The 20,566-nt window shown below is 36.0% G+C and overlaps 1 protein-coding gene across 6 annotated transcripts in view; it reads right to left on the reverse strand.

Annotated features, from left to right (window-relative positions):
* The window catches only part of LOC128861659 (uncharacterized), a 213,013-nt gene extending 196,911 nt beyond the window's left edge, over positions 1-16,102 (reverse strand). For all 6 annotated transcript variants that reach the window (XM_054099954.1, XM_054099957.1, XM_054099958.1 and 3 more), the window contains exon 1: positions 16,011-16,102. The gene's annotated coding sequence lies outside the window, so the exon portion shown is untranslated. The remainder of the gene's footprint in view (positions 1-16,010) is intronic.
* Positions 16,103-20,566: the final 4,464 nt, after the last annotated feature.

The raw sequence follows: 20,566 nt of genomic DNA on the forward strand, positions 1-20,566 counted from the left end.
AACTGGTAGGATTTGACGGAAATCTCCTGAGAACAGAATTGTACATCCACCCATAGGTGCATTTTTGCTGCGCAAATCGCGCATTGTCCTATCCAGTGCTTCCACAGACGTTTTGTTTGACATGGTAGCTTCGTCCCAGACTATTTATGAGTAGTCACGCATCAATTTTCCTGTATTGCTCTGTCTAGAAACACTACAGACGCTGTTATCATCATCGGTGGCGATTTTCAGCGGGTGCTTGATTGTAGAGTGTGTGGTTCGGCCTCTTTCCAAAAGAGTAGCGGCAATGCCGGATGACGCAACAGCTAACGCAATTTTTCCGGTAGATCTCAATTACTAATTACTGATGTAATATCTTGAAAAATATTGTTTTTAATTATATGCTGTAAAGAGCCATATACATAGATCTATATGAAAACAACAATGTATTTAAGGTATTTAATTGGATAAGGATTAATGTTGTACCCATTTGTTGAAATCGCTTCGAAAATAAGCTATTAGTTGTCGTAAAAAGTAAATGACAAAAAATGTTATAGTATGGAATCGATAGCAAACTAAACGCGCTCCGAATCAATAAAAACTATTCAAAAACTGTATTTTAATTATGTGCGATTTACTAATATAGAACGTGAAAATAGCGTTTTATTTCGCTGTAAAATTGTATGTACATATAATTACATGGAATTCAGTACATACATAGATACATATGTACATACGTCCGAAATGAAATAATGCGAGCGATTCGTAAATACATACATACATACGTCACCATACGATGTAATTCAACATTAATGAGGTGTGGTGAGATTATCGCTCAACGCCTGTTGCTTCATTCGGTTGACAGCGAACAAACACACAAACAGCTTTTTTTGGAAAAAGAGCTGCTTATGTTTAAACAATTTTGGTTAAATAACAAATAAATCAATTTTTTTTTTTTGATACAGAATGAAAGTAAATATTTCAAAGTTAAACTTCAAGTTTCATTTTAATTGGTTGATTCGTTTATGATTTATGGCCGTGAAAACAAAAAATTTATGTTTTTTTGCCACATTTTGACCGATTGCCACGCCCCCTTTTTATATTTCTTCACATTATATAGATATAAACCTTCCTATTCAATCAATCTATCTTTAAAAAAAAACCGCATCAAAATCCGTTGCGTAGTTTTAAAGATTTAAGCGTATAAGGGGACATAGGGACAGAAAAAGCGACTTTGTTTTATAATATGTAGTGATATACAATTTTAATTTTAAGGAAAATTGTAGTTTTGTTAAATAGGCCATACCAATAGCTTCCAGTATTCATTGACTAAAGATTCCATCGTTGACATATGCAGAATATTAAGATTTTGAGTAATACGGGTCCAAAAACAAAACCCGTCTCACAACTCCCCATTCTCCCCCATATATAATGACCACAATTAGGTTGAATTTTGTATTTATACTAACGTAAATATAAAAATTGCAATGGTACGGCTGATGGAATTGGAACGTATTTGGATTTTATTAAAATTTGCATCTTCTCAGCATGGCCCGATTTATTACTTTCCTAATCCCTACTTTTCACACACTTTCAATCAGTGCTGCATACTTGCATATGTAATAAATTTAAGGCTATTTAAATCCTCGTATAATTTCTAGAATGTAAAACGCAACAAATTAAATGCGGTTTATGAACTCATTTCGGAGCTCATTACTAAACATTTAATTAAAAACTCGGCTGCTGCAAAAAATGTACAACTCAATTGATGTTGCTGCCACAGCTACTGCCGCTACAAATAGGAGGCCATTGCAACGAAGCACTTAAATGACGTTTACACGCCAATTGGTGTTGGCAGGCCGAGAATAAGAAAACTGTGGGCCGGTGAGGATACGGTGGTCGCCGCAGTAAAATCACTTTTTCTTAATTGAATGAAAATAGTTTAGCGCCGCAGAGGTCATCTAAATATGTACTACATATGCGTGTATACATAGGCCCAACGCTAAGGCTACTGGTGTTAGTGTTAAGAGAACTAGCAGCAGAGGCTAGCGGCATACTACCACAAGTATATAAGTACATAGTAATTGAATTACGAAAAAGTAACTTAATCTGCCCCATACCTACAGTCGAGCAAATTTAAAGAATTTACGACTTGTGAAAAGTGGTTTCGCACTTGCGGTGAAAGTTAATGTATGCCAGATGCTAAGATAATTGGCGAAAGTCAAGACAAGTTAGGACGGACAGAAGATTCGTGCAACGGAAGATCGGTTACTGCAATTCATTAGTTCTTAAAATACATTTAAGACTGAAAAAAAAGTATATAAAAATATTTAAAGAAGACTACAAAGTCAAAAAATGGGATTTGGCATGTCCGTCACCGGATATTACTTGAAAATGTATGAGAGAATCAGATTTATAAAGAGGAGAACCGGTTTAAGATGGGCAGAAGAATCGTTCAACGGAAGATTGGTATCTGCAATTCATTAGCTTTCAAAATAGATACGAGACTGAAAAATTTACCTACATATATTTAAAAAGATATAAAGAAGACTACGAATATTTGTACGATAAAAGTTGTTCGAATTCGTCAAAAAGATGGTTTAATGATAGAAAAAAGATTGCGCCGTTTTTCCGAGGTGTGCAGTATTCCCAACCATTTGCTCTTCGCAATAAATTTAGTGCTTTTTATACCGAAAATGCGAAAATTTTGCAGTTTGTTTTTGTTTCTTTTTTTAATTCAAAGCCACCGAAACTTTAAGTTAAAAAAAACTGTATTACTCGTATTATACAAAAAAGGTTAAAAAAGGCCACTTTGAGAAGATTTTAGTGCTAATGAAAATTAATTGGTTCTTATAAAATTTGATATTTTGAAAGTGTGAATTTAATTTTTTGCTCCTTTTAAGGTTATGCAAGAATATTAAATGTCCTTCTCCCAACTCTTCTTAAGATTGAAAACCTTTTTACACATTTTAAAAGGCGTTTGAATTTACTGAATGCGGATTAAAACCATCGAGGTGTAATCGTTTCTTCCGGCCATCAATCCTTAGTGGGACATAGGGCATCAAGAGCTGTATTCATTGTAAGCAAAAAATACCAGAAAATACTAAAGAAACCGTGCTGACATTTTTACAAAAAGAATACCTTATCTAGTTACATAACCTCAAATATAGCAAAAAAGTCGTTGCCTTAACAAAAGAGTCTCGCTTAACAAAAAAAAAACTCATAAATTAAATTGTACATAACAATAATACATTTATTAAAAAACAAACTCACATTCTAAGGACAATTTGTCACTCATACAAAGTTCTTTAAGTGATTCAATAAAAATTTGGTGTTTTATTTTCTTAAAATGGGCATTTTAGTGCGTTTTTATATCTAAAGCTAGGCAACACTGCAGTAGCAAGAGAGAGATTTGACTGCCGAAAGCAGAAGAACACCAACAACCCCTGCAATCGCTCGCAATGCCACCAGATGTTAAAAAAAAGTAAAGCTAAATAAAACTGAGTGAATTATTGAACTAATTTAAAAACAAGTATATTTTACAAAATTATAAACATTACATTTTAATTAGAACAGGCTAGAAAAATGTCATGAAGAAAGAACTAAAACTCCGACACTAAATAACAAAAAAAATGCTAAATCAAGTTACGAAAATGGTAATCTGGCCATACTGGTGCTAAAACCACGTAACTCATTGTCAAATTCGCTGAGCGCAAAGTAACGGGACCACGATAGGAGCCATCTGATTATGCTTTCCATCATGAGTTTAATCGCACAAAAGTTCTGTCAAAAAATCAACATTCACAATTATCGAAATCAACCGCATTACACCAAGCAGCAAAAAAAAAAAAACAAAAAAGGGATTTTCTCAGCGAGGTATTTATTTAATTACAACACAGGAAATTTTCCCCATCACAAGAAAATGTGGCATATCATCGAGGAAAAAATGTATAAAAAATGAACGGCATTTTTAGCATCTTCAAGCTTGCAATTTATTATTACTTTATGGAGATTTGACATCTGTAGAAAAATCGATTGATTGTTTTATTCAAAATGAGCGTAAAAAACTAAAATAGCCGAATATTTGAATCTTGTAACGAATTTTTCGACAAATTTTGCATTTTTCATTGTATTTTATTTAATTATTATTATATTACAATATTTAATTTTGATATTCCATAAATATATCGAAGCATTTGCACAACCCCTCCAACTTCATTGGACTGTGCGAAAAATTGCATATTGGTATTCAACTTGAATGATTTTGGCATAAAAACGCACACACACATTACCCCTGGCACATATTACTGTTACGAATGTTATATATCAGACATACATATGTACATATGTATGTAGTTTGCTTAATAAATTATACAAATTTTAAGTAAACAACAGAGAATATGTAAATTACTTTTGCTCAACAACACTCGTCCACTTTACCTCCACTCTTTATAATTCCAGTTGCTTTTTGTTTTTGTTTTTTGATCAACCAACCACAACAGTTATGAGAAAACATTATACAGCTTCAAACACACCCAAACAACTTCGTGCAAAAACAAGAACATAAAAACTTGCCTCCTTAAGAGTAGGTATGAATGCATTTGAAAGTGAGTTGAGTTTTCTGAAAAACGCTGGCGTCAACGGCGACTGCGGCAGTAAGTTTTAGCAGAAAGCTGTATTTAGAACAATGGTGGACAAGAACAAATTGTCAACAATATTGTAAGAGTAATTGGCACAACAATTACACAGGCAACAAACCGTAACAACAAGTGCAAGAGTACGGAACAAGTGAAGACAGAAGGAACACAAAACTTACGTACTTGTAAAGTAACAGTCACAGCGACTTTGGCAAACTAACGAGGGGCATCTGGCAACAACAACAAGTAACTACTAAGTAGTTGAAGTAGCCAACTACGGCAGCAGCACATTTTAGCATTTTTCACATAAAATCTATAGCTATAAAATCACTTATTAATTAGCCAAGCAAATAATTAAGTTTGAGATATCGGCTGAGATGCTACAAAAAACCTTTCGATTGCTTTTAAACCTTCGCTCATTTAAATAGTGAACACAGTTGGCCCTACAATAGTGCACCCTGTCAAACTAATTTTCCTAGACTTTGTTACTGGATTATCCTCATAAAATGTATGCTTCACGAACATCTACAACAAGAAGAGGTCGAGACGGCCAATTGACAGCACCAAGACGGCTAATGACATGATTACCAAACTTAAATCAGCAAAGACCGGTTGTGTAACTTGGTCCCCCTCCCACAGGAATCAAATATCGCTCACGTTTAGTTTTTTCACTATCCTCTAACTAATAATTATGTGTATTAACTAATGTAATGTGTATTCGTAACTAATAATTATGTATATATTTTCGAATTGAAATTGACTAATGCTGCAACCACCAAATATTCTCGTAAACCTATGTTACAAGCGGGCGCGAAGGGTATAGGCACGTGCGATATTTCATCGGATTTTTGGAACATAAAATAATTTAAGCAATGGAATATCTGCTTACTATTTTATGTTTATATGGTATAATTTTTTATAATATTTTCAAAATGATCTCTCGACGAGACCAAATAGGGCGGGTCGATTTAAAAATCGCTCATTGCTCTGTCAAAATCGTATTCTAGGGATCAAAATAAGAAACTTTGCCGAAGGAACCATACCTCTAAAACGAATTCTGATATCCCCCAATTTGGGTCGAACGAAAAATCCCACTTTGACCCATTTAGAGTGCTCCAATCGAGTCCAAATGTATGACCGACCCCCACTAACGGTGGACGGCCGAGCCACCCATGCCAGTGGCACACACCCTGGAACTCCTCTGGGGGGTTCCCCAAACAATCATTTAAAAATATCACAATATTTGGCCTTTACATGAGAAAAGAAACTAAAAAGTTCGACCCGAATTGGGGGACACCAGAATTCGTTTTAGAGGTATGGTTCCTTCGGCAAAGTTTCTTATTTTCATCCCTAGAATACGATTTTCACAGACCAATGGGCGATTTTTTTGCCTCCCCACAAATCGACCCGGCCTAATGCACACTCGTCCAATCAGTCGTTGTGCAGACGGCAAGGGAGTAAAATGAGTAGAGGCTGCGTTGACTTTTTTCGTATACGAGAATCGCAAACTTAGTTTTTATGTAAACTACGATTACGTCAGCAAATGAGATGATTCCTTCAAAATTATATTTTTTTTTAACTTATTTACCGTATATTACAAGATTTATTGCCTAACTTTTTTTTTTTTTATCAAAAGACTTAATTTGATGATGGCTAGAAATTAACATTAAAGTAAAAGCTGCATGGATTTTCGGACTTAATACTGTAAATGCATCAATCTGGAAGCAAAATATTCGGTCATTATTTGCATAAATATTTATTTATGAGCAGACCATTTACTTTTAAATCACACAACTTGGTCAATTTGCGTATAATTTATACGTGTTGCGACGTACGTGAGATCACAGCTTTAAAGGTCCATTTTACATAGGAATTGGGGAATAAAGTTCTTGCACGCCATCGCTCAAAGCTTCACCCCACGCACGGCGGGCATTATACATTTTCTTCCATAAAACGAATGCGTTTTTTTATATTTTTTATTGAAGAATTGAAGTAAAAAACCAACGCAATTTTTTAGCGACATCAAACTCAAATAATAAACTTTAATGGGCTATAAAACTGCATACCTTAACTTCGTGACTAAAAAGGATGACATTTTGATGATAATTTTTTGGATCATTTTAAATTTTATAGTATGAAACTTTGAGTAGTATGGTTTTTGTTTTAGTATAGCCCATATGTTTATAAACAAAATAAAAATATAAAAAATAAATAAATAATAACAAATAGAGCTAATATAAATAAAAAATAAAACATAAAACAAGTAAAAAAACGAAAATACAAGAAAAATAAAATAAAATAAATTTAAAAATAATAAATACAGCAAAAAATTAATATAAAAATGGAAATATACAAAACAAAAAAAATTAATAAAACAAACAGAATAAAAAATACAAAAAAATTAATGCAAAAAAACAGAATAAAAAATTCTAACAAAAGTAAAAAAGTAAGAAAAAAGAAAAAACAAGAAAAATATAAAAATTTAATAAATAAAAAAAATAAATAAAAAATAAAAAATTAAATATATGAATAAAACACAGAAAAAAATTAAAAAAAAAAAAAAAAAAACAAATTAAAAAAAAATTAAAAAAAAAAAAAAAATTAAAAATAAAAAAAAAAAAATTTAAAATAAAAAAAAAAATTAAAAATAAAAAAAAAACAATAAAAAAGAAAAAGTAGTAATAAAAAATTTAATAAATAAATAAGCTAGTAATAAAAAAATAGTAAAAAAAATTAAAAATAAAGAAATATACATATTTAATCACAACTTTGTTATGGAAGTGATAAATTGTAGCCATGGCCGTAGTTTCACATGAAAATTCACTTGGTACGTATAGTTTTTGTTTTAGTATAGCCCATATGTTTATAAAAAAATAATTAAAAAAAAAATTTAAAAAACTAAAAAAAAAAAATAAATAATACCAAATAAAGATAATATAAATAAAAAATAAAAACAAGTAAAGAAAGAAAAAACAAGAAAAATAAAATAAAATAAATAACAAAATAGAAATAATAAATAAAACAAAAAATTAATATAAAAATGAAAATAATATATACAAAAAAAAATTAATAAAACAAACAGAAAAAAAAATTCGAACAAAATACAAAACCAAACCAAATTAAAAAAAAAATAAATAAAAAACCAATAAAAAATAAAATATATAAATAAAAAACGAAAAAAAGTAATAAAAAATAAACAAAAAAAATTATAAAAAACAATAAAAAAGAAAAATAGTAATAAAAACGTAAAATAACAGTAAATAAATAAAAAAAATTAATAATCAAAAATAGTAAAACAAATTTACATACATATAATATATCTATATATATAAAAAGAAGTTACATTTCCTTGGTAATCTTATAACTCAAGAACGGGCTCACCTATCCAAACCAAATTTTTAGGCTTTGTTTGGACTATTCAGTAGATGGTTTGTGTTTTGAAATTTTAAGAATCGGATACCAGGGTCTCGAGAAATAGGCCAAAACGTGAACCCGGGTAACCCTAGGATGTGTTTGTACAATATGGGTAGCAAATGGAAGCTGCTGATGATTCTATAGTATAGAGTATTTTTGATGCCGCTCCGTGACTGGGGTCTCGAGATATCGGCCAAAATGTGGACCCCGATAACTTAAGGATGTGTTCGTACAATATGGGTAGCAAATGGGAGCTGTTGATGATTGCTATAGTATAGAGTATTTTTAATGCCCCTCCGTAACTAGGGTCTCGAGATATAGACCAAAACGTGGACCTGGATAACCCTAGGATGTGTTTGAACCACAAGAGTATCCATTGTAAGTTGTTGATAAATGCTAATGAAAAGAGGACTTTTCTTTTCGCTGGACAACTAAGGACTCCAGATATAGACCAATTGGGAACTCGCCTTCAGGTTAAGAGATTGCATTCTTATGTACTACAACCAGTTAAAATGTTTTTAAAAATTCAGATCCGTTATCTACATATATTTCTCGAACTTTACAGATTCAAGGTCAAATATAATATACCATATAGCTGGGTCTTTGCTACCATTCCCAGATGGTGACCATCAATTTTTGCAAATATATTTTATTGGTGATGAGAATCGTGAATTACATCAGCGCTGTGCAATTTCGACGAACACGAGAAGATCAATCGTGAATGAATTGCAAACAATGTTCCATCACCACAATGAATTGGTGAAATTGTTCAAAGTGGCACTCGATCTGATGCCCACCGATGGCCACAAAATCATAATAAAAGCCGATAAAACACCAATTGGGAGCACGCCAGACGATTCAATGTACCAACGATTGATGAAGTAGCTATTGTTGTGGTTGGTGAACAGTTTCAGCCACGAGATATTGTTTTGTATCGTAGAAATGAGCAACAACGTATTTCAGAACTCAATCGCTGTTATGATGCATTGCAATACCCCATTTTGTTTTAGAGAGGGGACGATGGCTATCATATCAACATACCAATGAGAAATCCAACAACTGGTACATACACATTTTATTTTTGTTTAAATATGATTTTTAAATAATTTTCATACGCTAATTAATTTTTGCATCGCAGGTCAAAAATCAACGAAAACCGTCAGTGCGATGAATTTTTATTCGTATCGATTAATGATTCGCCCTCAAGAAAACAATTTTATTTTGCGATGCAATCAACTTTCGCATAAATTTTTTATCGAATTGCAAGTGATTTTGGACGCAAATATAATAAAAAATTGAATGCTCCAGGAGGAACTGGAAAAGCATTTTTAACTTTATTTATTTTAGCATAATTTATTTAGCGTAAAAATTGAAATGGAAATTAAAGAATCAAAGTTTAATTACAAGTTTTTATCGGCTCTTTCACCTTACCTGTATATATGTAGGTGACCACCACAATCAAATTTTAAAAAAGTACAGAAAAGGTTATTGTGACATCTTTAGAAACTATGTTGAATGAAAAAAATCAACTAATTCAACTGTTTAAACATTTTACGAGTTCTATAAAGAAAACTTAATATGAAAAATTTCTTGCGATATAAAAAAACATTTTATGTATGGTGGTGCGAAGCCCACTGGGAAATGCTAGTAATATATAATATATAATATATAATCACAACTTAGTTATGGTAGCAATAGAATGTAGCCATGACCGTTGTTCCACATAAAAATGTACATGGCGGAAGCACAAACGCTATTGAGGAATATTAAAACTTTATCAACTGGGCCTTAAATGAGTAAATATTACTAAGATCAACAGATGGAGAAACTTCGAGACTTTTGTGCATGTTTTACACAGAGATCTTTGCTGTGCAGCTTTGTTGTTGTTCTTGTTTTAACAGTAATGAAAGTCCCGTCAGTGTAGGGTATATCACCGGTCGTCTTCGTCTGGCTCATCTAAAGGTAGGCCCAGGAAACATGCTGTTTCGACGGATTGGGTCCAGAGGGAGAGGGGTGTTAGATGGTTAGGTTTTAGAGGTCATGTGAAAAAGGTGGATAGTGTCGGATAATTCTGCATAAGTAGGAGTTTAACCTAAATAGGAGTTTTACGCGTCTCGCGGGGAAGCTGGAGCTCTTCATCTGCAATAGGTGGTGGTTGGACTCCGATTACGGCATTTACAGGGCGGGAGCTTAAGAAAGTGGTGACGGTCTCTCGGTGAATGTCGTTTATTGACTGTCTAAATATTCTCTGACCCAGTAGATTTCTGTCAGTTTTGTCCTGGACCTCGTCGGCATTCTTTAAAAGTGACCCGCCTAGGAGGCGGCTCTGGCTCAAGCAGGTGTCTGCAAGGGTGAAACCTACGGTAGCACCCCAGCAGGGTCTCCATTGTGCTCCATTACAGGGAGTATTTGTGCCTCATTGTGAAGGTGTTGAATAGGGGACATCAGGAGGCAACCGGTCGCTGTCCGAATGGCAGTATTTTGGCATGCCTGTAGTTTTATCCACTGCGTGCCAGGCGACCAGACAGGCGCAGCATAATTTAGAACCGGCCGACCAATTGCCTTAAATGTCGATAGCAACAGTTTTTTGTCTTTGCCCCAAGTGCTGTCGGCAAGCGATTTGAGGACCTTGTTGCGATTTTGGTCCTTAGTGGCAATTGCGGCCGAAGATCACACCCAAAATTTTAGTATTGTTTACCGTCGGAATTGGTGTGTCATCGACTTTTACCCTGAGGGACAGTTTGACCTCCTTTGTCCAGGTGGTAAAGAGAGTCGCCGTGGAATTAGCGGGGGATAGTTGGAGATTCCTCGTAGTGAAAAAGCGAGAAAGGTCGGTGAGTTAGCTGTTCACTTTGGCGCACAGAGCACAGATGTCATTGCCCGACGCCATTATCGTGCAGTCGTCAGCGTATGAGACCAGGGAGACTCTTTTTGGTGGTTGGGGGAGCTTCGAGATATAGAAGTTGAACAGCATGAGTGAAAGGACACCACCCTGCGGTACACCCTGCTTAATCTTCCTCTGCTTTGATATTTGGCCTCGAAAAATCACTGACGAGTGCCGACCGCTCAGGTAGTTTGCGGACCACCTCTTCACCCCTGGCAGGAGTGTCGACTGATAAATATCATCTAGTAGCGTGGAATGGCTGACTGTATCGAAAGCTTTCTTCAGGTCCAACGCTATTAAAACAGTCCTCTCGCAGGGGCGGTTTTCACTGTCCGCGGTTTATCTGGGCGTTTATGGTGGCGAGTGCAGTGATGATACTATGCACTCGTCAGAAACCATGCTGATGTGGGGCTGGTGCCAGGTGTTTCGTGAAGAGTGGGAGTAGAAGGGCTTCAAGTGTCTTCACTACTGGGGAAAGGAGAGTTCTCGGACGATAAGATTCCCCTTGGTTGGCGGGTTTCATAGGTTTCAGTAGTGGGACCACTCTCCCTGCTTTCCACTTCTCAGGGATGATGAGCTATTCAGTTGCTGTGCAGCTATTTCAGTTTGGTAATATAAGAAGTGGAAATGAAAGAACCGTAAATTCACCTGTAATTTATTTCGTTCTTTATCAATAAATTCTGGAAAAGTTTGATAAAATGTCAAAGTATTCATGAGCGAAGACGCGTATTCCGAAGCTTTTCGAGATATTACCCACCCACTCATCTGAAAAATAAGAAGCTTATCTCATTCGATCCAATTCCGTTAAAGGAAATTCAACAGATTTCCAGTATTTGCTTTGGCAGTATTTGCTTTAACATTTCATGAACAGAAGAATGTCAGAGAGATAACGGCCAGACAAGATTAAAAATAGGTGCTCCTACGCCTTTATCAACCACCAGCCTTATTGCGTCCGTTGCCTGGAAACTGGGTAAAGTGTTGCTGCTGTTGGCGTAATCTGAAGTTGCCGCGTACATTTGACAAAACGTGGCATGGATGTATGCAGAAGAGCTGAGGAGTGGCTTACGCTGCAATAAGCCAATGCTGGCGTTATAGGAAAATATGCAAAGAGGCAACTAAGTTGGCCAAGATGAATAGCTGTGAGATATTTTTAGCGTGTATAGGTGGTGCATGAAGGAAGACGGAAGAAATAATAAAAAAAAGTTGTGAAAGGAAGTGAAGCAGTTCCAATTTGTGTTGCTAGGATGTTGCGTAATGAAGAAGAAGTTGTCATTTCCATTTTATTTAGAACATCCTAGAGCTACATATACATACATACAAACATATAATACACAAAACATATTTAAGTAAGCCAACGTTGCACAGCGGCGCCGAAATACGAAAACTTGTGATTAATTCGGAAAAGCTTTTCAAAAAAAATGTGTGCCTGTGGTTAGATTAGCTCTACTAATAGAAGTAATATAATAAATGCGTAAAAGTCTACAACTATTTTTGCCGTTTCTAAGCGATTTTGAAATTTTAGATTACACAAGGTAAAGTCCAAAATAAACAAGACTAAGCTCAAATAGAAATGGTAAGAGTTTTGTTCTGATAACTTTGAGTTTATTTATTCAAAATAGTCCTCTCTCACTTCGATAGGCTGTTTTGCGCGATCTAAAACCTGTTCGAAAGAGTGTCTCAGGACATTGACCGAAATGTCCTTGAAGGTGTCGGTACAAACCTTTTGGATGGCTTCTAGGACCCAAACCGTTCTCTTTTCAAAGCCAATTTTCCGAAAAGTTAGAAGTCACAGAGAACCATATCAGGCGAATAAGGTGAGTGATTGATGGTTAAAATAAGATTTCTAGTCAAAAAATCAGTCACAAGGATGAATCGATGAGAAGGTGCATTATCATGAAATAAGCGCCAGCTTCCTTCTTCGCGGTATTCAGGGCGATTTCGACGAGTGTGATGCAACAAACGCTTCAAAACGCCAAGATAGGAAATTGCATTGACGGTTTGGCGCGTTGGTACGAACTCCTTGTGGACAATTCCCTTGAAATCGTGAAACCGAATGAGCATCGACTTGTTTTTTGACTTCTTCAAACGCGATTTTTTGGTTGATGGCTCGTCTGGGACCTTCCATTCGGTACCCTGACGCTTAGTTTCAGATTCATCTTGGTAAAACCACGTTTTATCACCAGTTACCATATTGTAAAGTAAGTTCTCGTCTTTTCTCGCCTCTTTAATGAGGTCTTTCAAATGTTGAATGTTGAAGCAATTTTTGGTCTTCAGTTAAGTTGTGCGGAATGAAAAGTGCACAGACCTTTCTTAAGCCCAAATGATCAGTTAAAATGTGATAAATCGATGTTTTGTAGATATTCAACTACGAGTCCATGAATTTCAAAGATGATTTAAGGTTCATTTTTGATAAATTTACGAACAATTTTGATGGAGTTACCGCCTGAGCAACGGCTGATTGGACGAGTGTGTGAATATGTGTGAAATTATCGTACAGATTTCGACTGGCGAATCATATGGCTGGCTGGTGATGTGGCTTGCACATACAAATAATTGGTTAGGCGAGCAGAGCCTACACATACCGAGCAGCGAAATTGTGAAAAGAAGAGGCCTTATATCATCTCGATTCACAGCACGCCATTAAACACATTTTCGTTCTCTAAAAAAACTTGCTGAGCTCTCAAGCCAATCTATTTGTAGGTAAATTGAAATGCCCCTTAAAATTTGTAGATAGTTTAAAGTAAATTTAATTAAGGCATTGCGAATACAGAACTGGCATTTTTATTTCCCGCTAGCGAATTCCGCTGCCGGTTAAGCGAATAGTTATAGTTGGAATCCACCCATAGCAGCTTAGCAATGATTGAGTGACTATATTTCACTGGCATGAAGAACAAGTCCCACTGCCGCCCTCAGCGTCATTCTGCACTTACTTCCCGTGGATCTTCAAGTTAAATCCATTGCTGCTCAGAGCGCTATTAGGTTGAAGGAGATTGGCCTCTGGAGGCAACTTCCTGTAGGACATGGTAGCATCTTGATTCCTTCTCTGTACTTTGTACTGATCTCTCCATCCAAACTGGGTTTGGAGGGTTGTCCTAGGACTATATTTCCGAGGAGGCAAGATTGGATAGAGGAGAGAGTCGACACGGATATAGGTATCTCTGTTTTCACTGATTGACTGAATTTGGAGTGGGAGCGGGGGTGTTCTCTAAATCAACCAATATTTCAGTATCCTTTAAACTGCCGGAAACGAGCAGCGTTTTTCAAGCAGAGGTCTTCGCGATTCTGCAGGCATACTGAATGCTTCGGGATCGCTGTTGGGAGGGAGACATTAACATTTTTTCCGATAGTCAAGTTGCGTTGAATGTCCTGTCATCGCCGTATTGCAGCTCTCTTTTGGTGAACTTCTGTAAGGAGGAACGTCTCAAACGTGCAGGAAACATTTCGCTTATCTGGGCTCCTGGGCAAAGGAATATTGAGGGAAATGAAATTGCTGCTGAGCTTGCCAGGTAGAGGTCGACAGAACCGGTTTCAGTTCTCCCCTTGTGATAGGAATTCCCCGCTATCGGGTGATCGATGCCGAGAAGCTTGTAATTTCCCCTATTGCAGAAGCTGTAGGGATCCTACAGAGAAAGAGACTGTTGAGCAAATTCTCTAGCTTAGATCCCTTTCTCCTCCCTCTCTCCTCCCTCTCTCCTCCACTACATCAACAGCACTGGATGGCTGTAGACGGTTTTCTCTTCCCTAAATTAATTTTTTTCAAAGGCAGTGGTCCACATTATGGTATCAAAACGGCACGTAAGTGCTACTTAAAATGTACCTGGGTACTCTTGCCATCTAACCTAACCACCTACCTTATTTTGTAAATGAATTCGAAACGTACTGTTTGGCAACACTGTGTGCTGAGAGAGCAATCAGCTCACCCGATTCTACGGAAACTATCCAAAATCCTACGATACTACCGAAAGGAAGGGTGGTGAGAATTCATTTACATGAGACTCTCATTAGTTGCATCGTATCAGCTGACACTGTGAGCACCATAAATCATATGCAACGTTGGAGCCAAGGGAATTTTTTTTTTTACTCACTACACGCCGTCTCGATCGGTAAATCGAAAACAGCTGCTGTTTATTGCATATACGAAGAGTGTGGCCGAAAAAGTAACAGAAAAAATGTTCATATTTCAGCAGTAAATATTGGCTGCATATTTAAATTTTTTCATAGCCTTCCCAGCTACCGTGCAAAAATGCTAGCAAATAACTCACTTCCGTCTATGCAATTTCTAGTATTATTAAATGACTCCACCACACACACCGATACACACACACACTGAAATAGCGCCTACACTATAGCGTTGTCTTCAATTTTATCGGTAATTTTCTTTCTTTCCACTCTAAAAGCTTCGAAAATTCGAAATGCCACATTCACTTTCGCCAAACTCTCACCATTTTTTGCACTGCATTTCTAAAAACAAAAAAATACAAAACTATTGCCACATGCAACACACATAAATCCCACTCGTTAATGAAAGTCCCACAAATGATTTGCAGAAATCGACAACGACAAAATGTGATATGTTGATTGAATGGACTTTTATTTGCAGTGTGGAATGCGCTATTATTACCATCGCACCATCGCACTTCCCCTACGTGCTATGGTGAGTGAATACGGATGGTATGCATGTATGCATAAATATTGTAAATGATACGTTGGCCAATCCGAGGAAAATGGACAAAAAACAAAACAACTGATTGATTGTCATTAACACAACTGCATCATCAAATGTTACAACAACATTAATCTGATTCGGAATGAAGAGTCTAGCTGGCTTCACGCAACATTCATTGCTGGCAATCAATGGCGCCAGCAGCTATTGAACTGCAGGAGAAGAGTTGTGGGGAAGATGTTAATGCAGCAGGATGGAGAGATATGTAACGGAAACACTAAATTTTTTATTACCCTTACGTGACAGACGATGAACAATCGAAAATTCCCAGTCCTCCACTAAATGCAACTATTTGCATGGACTTCTGTACATATATGTGTGTATACCTTTATGTTTATGCTATTATATCGAACGACGGCCATTGAGGACTCACCTTAAAATAAAAGTTTGCAGTTGCACAAATACTGTTGTATTTCGCCTTTTTCCTCCTCTTTCTCCTCCTTCTGCTTCTGGGTGTTGTGACGATGACAGTGGAGAAGTGTTAATATCTTTTGGTTAGTCGATTGCCGATAGGCAGGCAGGCAGGCGGGCAGTCAGGTAGGAGAATTGAATTTTGTTCATCAACAATTGCTCCGTTAATTGGTTAGTCGTATTTGTTTTGCTGTAGTTGTTGTTGTCTTATATGCGCTATATGTATGAGTATAAATATTACATGAATATGTGTACGTCTTTATTTATTCGTGTCTTTTTATTGTTATTGTATTCATTTGAATTCTTGTTTTTTCGTTTTTCCCCCTTCATTGAAGGCCACAGCTATGCGGCTGGAATGAATTTTTGCTCTTTGTATTTGACTTGTTGCTTGCGCTGCTGCTGTAGTTCTTCTTGTTGTTTTTGTTGTTGGTAACTATTTGTTATTTGTTGTCGCTGTTGTTGGCAATTGTATTGTCTTTGTTGCTGCTGTTGATGTTGCTGTTCGGGCCACTCGTGTTGTTGCAACTTAATTTGTTGCATTTTTGTTTTCGCTATCCGCTGCTGAAGTTTAGCTGCTTGTTTAGCACTTCTTTTGCTTTACCGTCCAACTGCAGCTGTGCGCTCAATCAGCAACAAACAACACCAACGTCATTCAATAACTGGCTTCCCAACAAAGAGTTTGTGTTGTTCGGTCTGCCGACTCGCGTATGAATAAATCGGCGATGGCAACGGTGGCGGCGGCTGATTTTTACACCTTTGTGAATTTGCCACAAACAACAATTGAATGCAAATAGAAAAAATGTGGTTTTCAATCGTTGGTATCGTTTAGGTTCGTTTAATTTGAAAAATACTGGTTGCTGCAATGATAGAGACAACAAAACAAAAGGTTAGAAATTCATGTGGCTAACAAAAATAAATTTTTTTTCAAATGTACTCGTAAGTATGTAAATAATATATAGGATGATGTTCAACACGTGGCTATAGTTTCTGCTTTGTTTTTGATGTGTCATCAAACCCTACGGATAGTTGCTTATATACAGCCATTACAAAATACTTAGAAATGATACCCAGTACTCTCAATTTGATACTTTTTTCAATCAAATCATTTACATGTTTTTACTATTGGTAGTCGAAAAAGTCTTTTCGTATTTCTAATCATTTTGTTTTATATTTATAATGAACTTTATTAAACCAAATATGTACCATTTTGGTCGACCACCTTTTGCCATTTTTCTTCTAGAGACATTATTCCATCAGTGTAAAACTTTTGTGGTTTCTCTGCGAAAAACTGCGACAAGTAATTTTCACAGGCTTCTCTTGAAGCCAACTTTACTCTATTAAGGGGTTATACGCAGTTATGACTTTCAAAAAAATCAACCGTTTTAACTCAATCTTTAAAGATACAGTTTCTAGTAATTAATCGTTCCTTTTGTAAATCTGATACTTATTTTCCATTTTATAATCAATTTACGGCCAAATTTTAACGTAAAAATCGAAATCATTTCTTTTAAAAGCTGCCATTTTGTGAAAATTCACTATTTTGATTACCCGAACGATTAATTACTAGATAATCTAATATATTAACAAAATTTGTTTGGTTTTTTGATTTCAGATAATCCAATCCTGAGTTACGATGTACACCGTAAATCGTCTTTTTTTAAAGGAGGTTCCAGAAATCGCCTGCAGCGCGCTCTATAATCAACATTTTCATAAATAAAAAATTTTGTTACGTTCTTGAAGGATGCTTTTATAACCGCCAAAAATTTTCAAATTAAAATATTCTGAAGTTTCTTCAGGATAAATCCTTGACAACCCGTCTTTTATTTACTTCATAACTGCGTATAACCCCTTAAGGGAGTTCTGCATTGACCGAAACAAATGGTAGTCTGCTTGCTTCAATCTCATCAGTTATTGAGAGTAAAGTGTAGAATCAATCGTTCGAGCAGGCTGGAGCAGCTCATAGAGGATGATTCCTTTCCAATCCCACCAAACACACAGCATAACCTTTCGAGGCGTCAATCCTGGCTTTGCGACCATTTGTTGAGCTTCACCACCCTTGCACCATGATCTTTTTCGCACATTATTGTCGTATTTGATCCACTTTTCGTTTCCTGTTACCATTCGCTTCAGAAATGGTTCGATTTCATTTCGTTTCAGCAAAGAATCGCAGATGTTAATTCGGTCCATTAAATTTTTCACAGACAATTCATGTGGTACCCAAACATCGAGCTTCTTTTTGTAACCAGCCTTTTTGTAAATGGTGCAAAACCGTTTGATGATAAATGTTTAGTGCCTTGGCGATGTCATGGCAGCTTATGTGACGGTCCTGGTCAATCTTTTCCATAATTTCATCGACCTTTTCAACGATAGGTCGACCGGAGCGAGGTGCATCTTTCACATCGAAATTTTCAGATTGGAAGCGAGCGAACCATTGTTGTGCTACACGAACTGATACAGCACCGTCTCCGTAAACTTCACAAATTTCATTGGTGGCTTGCGTGGCATTTTTCCCTTTTTATACAAAAATTTCAAAATATAGCGAATTTCTTCATTATTTTCACTCATTTTTGAACAGCTATAACTTTTTTTCTACTTCTCCGAGTTTAATTTTTTTTTGGTTAAATTACGCTTAAAATGTCACCTTTCTAACACCATATGATGCAGAGAACGTTAAATATAGAGAATTCTCACGAGCTACGAATGGTGTGAATTGTCAAAAATGAAGTCTAACCGCGGCCGGAGTATGGTAAAACTTTTAACAGAGCTGATTGCAGTGAATTCTCTCTTCCTATATTGGCTCTGCACACAGAAAACGTTCTCTGTATATCATAACGTTCTCTGCTTTTGCTTCTATGGAAAATCAAATTGATGAATAGCCGAGGGCATTTTGCAAAGAATTTGCTTGTGCTTTTCTACATATGTTCCCTTGATGAATGAGAATTTATTCAACTAAATGATTATTGATGAATAATTTGAATATTTATTATATGCGCCAACATTTCAAATCAAAGTAACTTTAATATTTTGATTTAATTTAAAAAAATGCATTATAAAACGACTTCTCACATCTTGGTATGTGCATTTTAGTAAATTGAAAACTATACAAATTTGATGAAAATTTTTACTAATTTTTTGAGTCGAAATTAATTCATAGAGCATACAAGTGCTTTGGTATTTTGACATATGTATGTAAATATATGTATATCAATATATACATACATATGCATACATATGTTTGTGCAAAAGTTCAATTGTATCTTCAATTCTTATAGTGTTACATATGTACAGTGGTGGTCACGATTTTAGCACACTATAATGCAGTAACATTCATTTTGCGTTTATTGCTTATATTCAAATAATCTAGCGGCAATATTTATCCCTGGCGGGTCTTTGTAGAAAGGAGAAAGAGAGGCCTTATAATCAGAACCTTGTTTTTTTTCTCCTTACTTATTAAAACTGGTTTAAATACAAGCACCCTATAATAATGGAGGACACGAATTTAGCACACATATGGATATTTCTCATTTATTTTCAAAGAACAACACATTAGTGAAAGAAAAACTTAATATTTAGTTGGATATCCACCACTCTTGAGAACAGCATCGCATCGGCGTGGTAGACTTCCCCTAGGGCAGCACATCTCGTCTGGGGTATTCCATACCAAGCAGTCTTAATCTCCGACCACAAATCGTTCAAATTCCTCGGTTTCACGGCTCGAATATGCTTCTCGACATCATTCCATAAATTCTCAATCGGATTGAGATCCGGTGATTGAGCTGGCCACTTCAAAACACTAATTTTGTGATCCTCCAAGCAACTCTTCACCAATCGTGAAGTGTGCTTAGGATCATTGTCATGCATGAAACGCCATATTAAGGGCATATTTTCCTCCGCATAAGGAATCATGACATCAGTTAGTATGTTTTTGTAAACATATTGATCCTTACGCGAATCTATTTTGTGTATGGGTCCAACACCTCGCCAGGAAAATGATGCCCAAACCATGAGGCTTCCACCACCATGCTTCACCGTTTTTAATGTGTAACGAGGATCTCCAAACATATTGTTTCCCGTCAGATCCGACACGACAGAACTTCGATTCATCGCTCCATAAAATATTTTTCCAGAAATTTATTGGTTTATGGATATGCTCCCTTGCAAAGTTCAGCCTGGCCTCGAAATTTTTTTTGACACCAAAGGTTTGTGTTGAGCTGTGCACCCACGCAACCCGTTTTCATTTAAACGCCTTCTAATGGTTTTGGAAGAAACATTTATTCCATATTCCGATAAAAGTTGCGATTTTATGGCATTAGAACTCTTAAAAGGGTCTGTTCGCATATTAGTAAATACTCCCTAGCTGTTGTCTTTCGGCGTCGTGGGCGTTGTTTTACCTTCTTAAATGTCTTATGGCGCTTAATATGAGCAAGAGCATTATAAATCATTTTGCGTGAACACCTTAGAAGTCGGGATATCTCAGACACAGAGCTTCCAGAAGAATTCATACGCTGAATTACTTCC

The sequence above is a fragment of the Anastrepha ludens genome, chromosome 4 (genome assembly GCF_028408465.1).
Source record: "Anastrepha ludens isolate Willacy chromosome 4, idAnaLude1.1, whole genome shotgun sequence".
In the NCBI taxonomy this organism is placed as follows: Eukaryota; Metazoa; Arthropoda; class Insecta; order Diptera; family Tephritidae; genus Anastrepha; species Anastrepha ludens.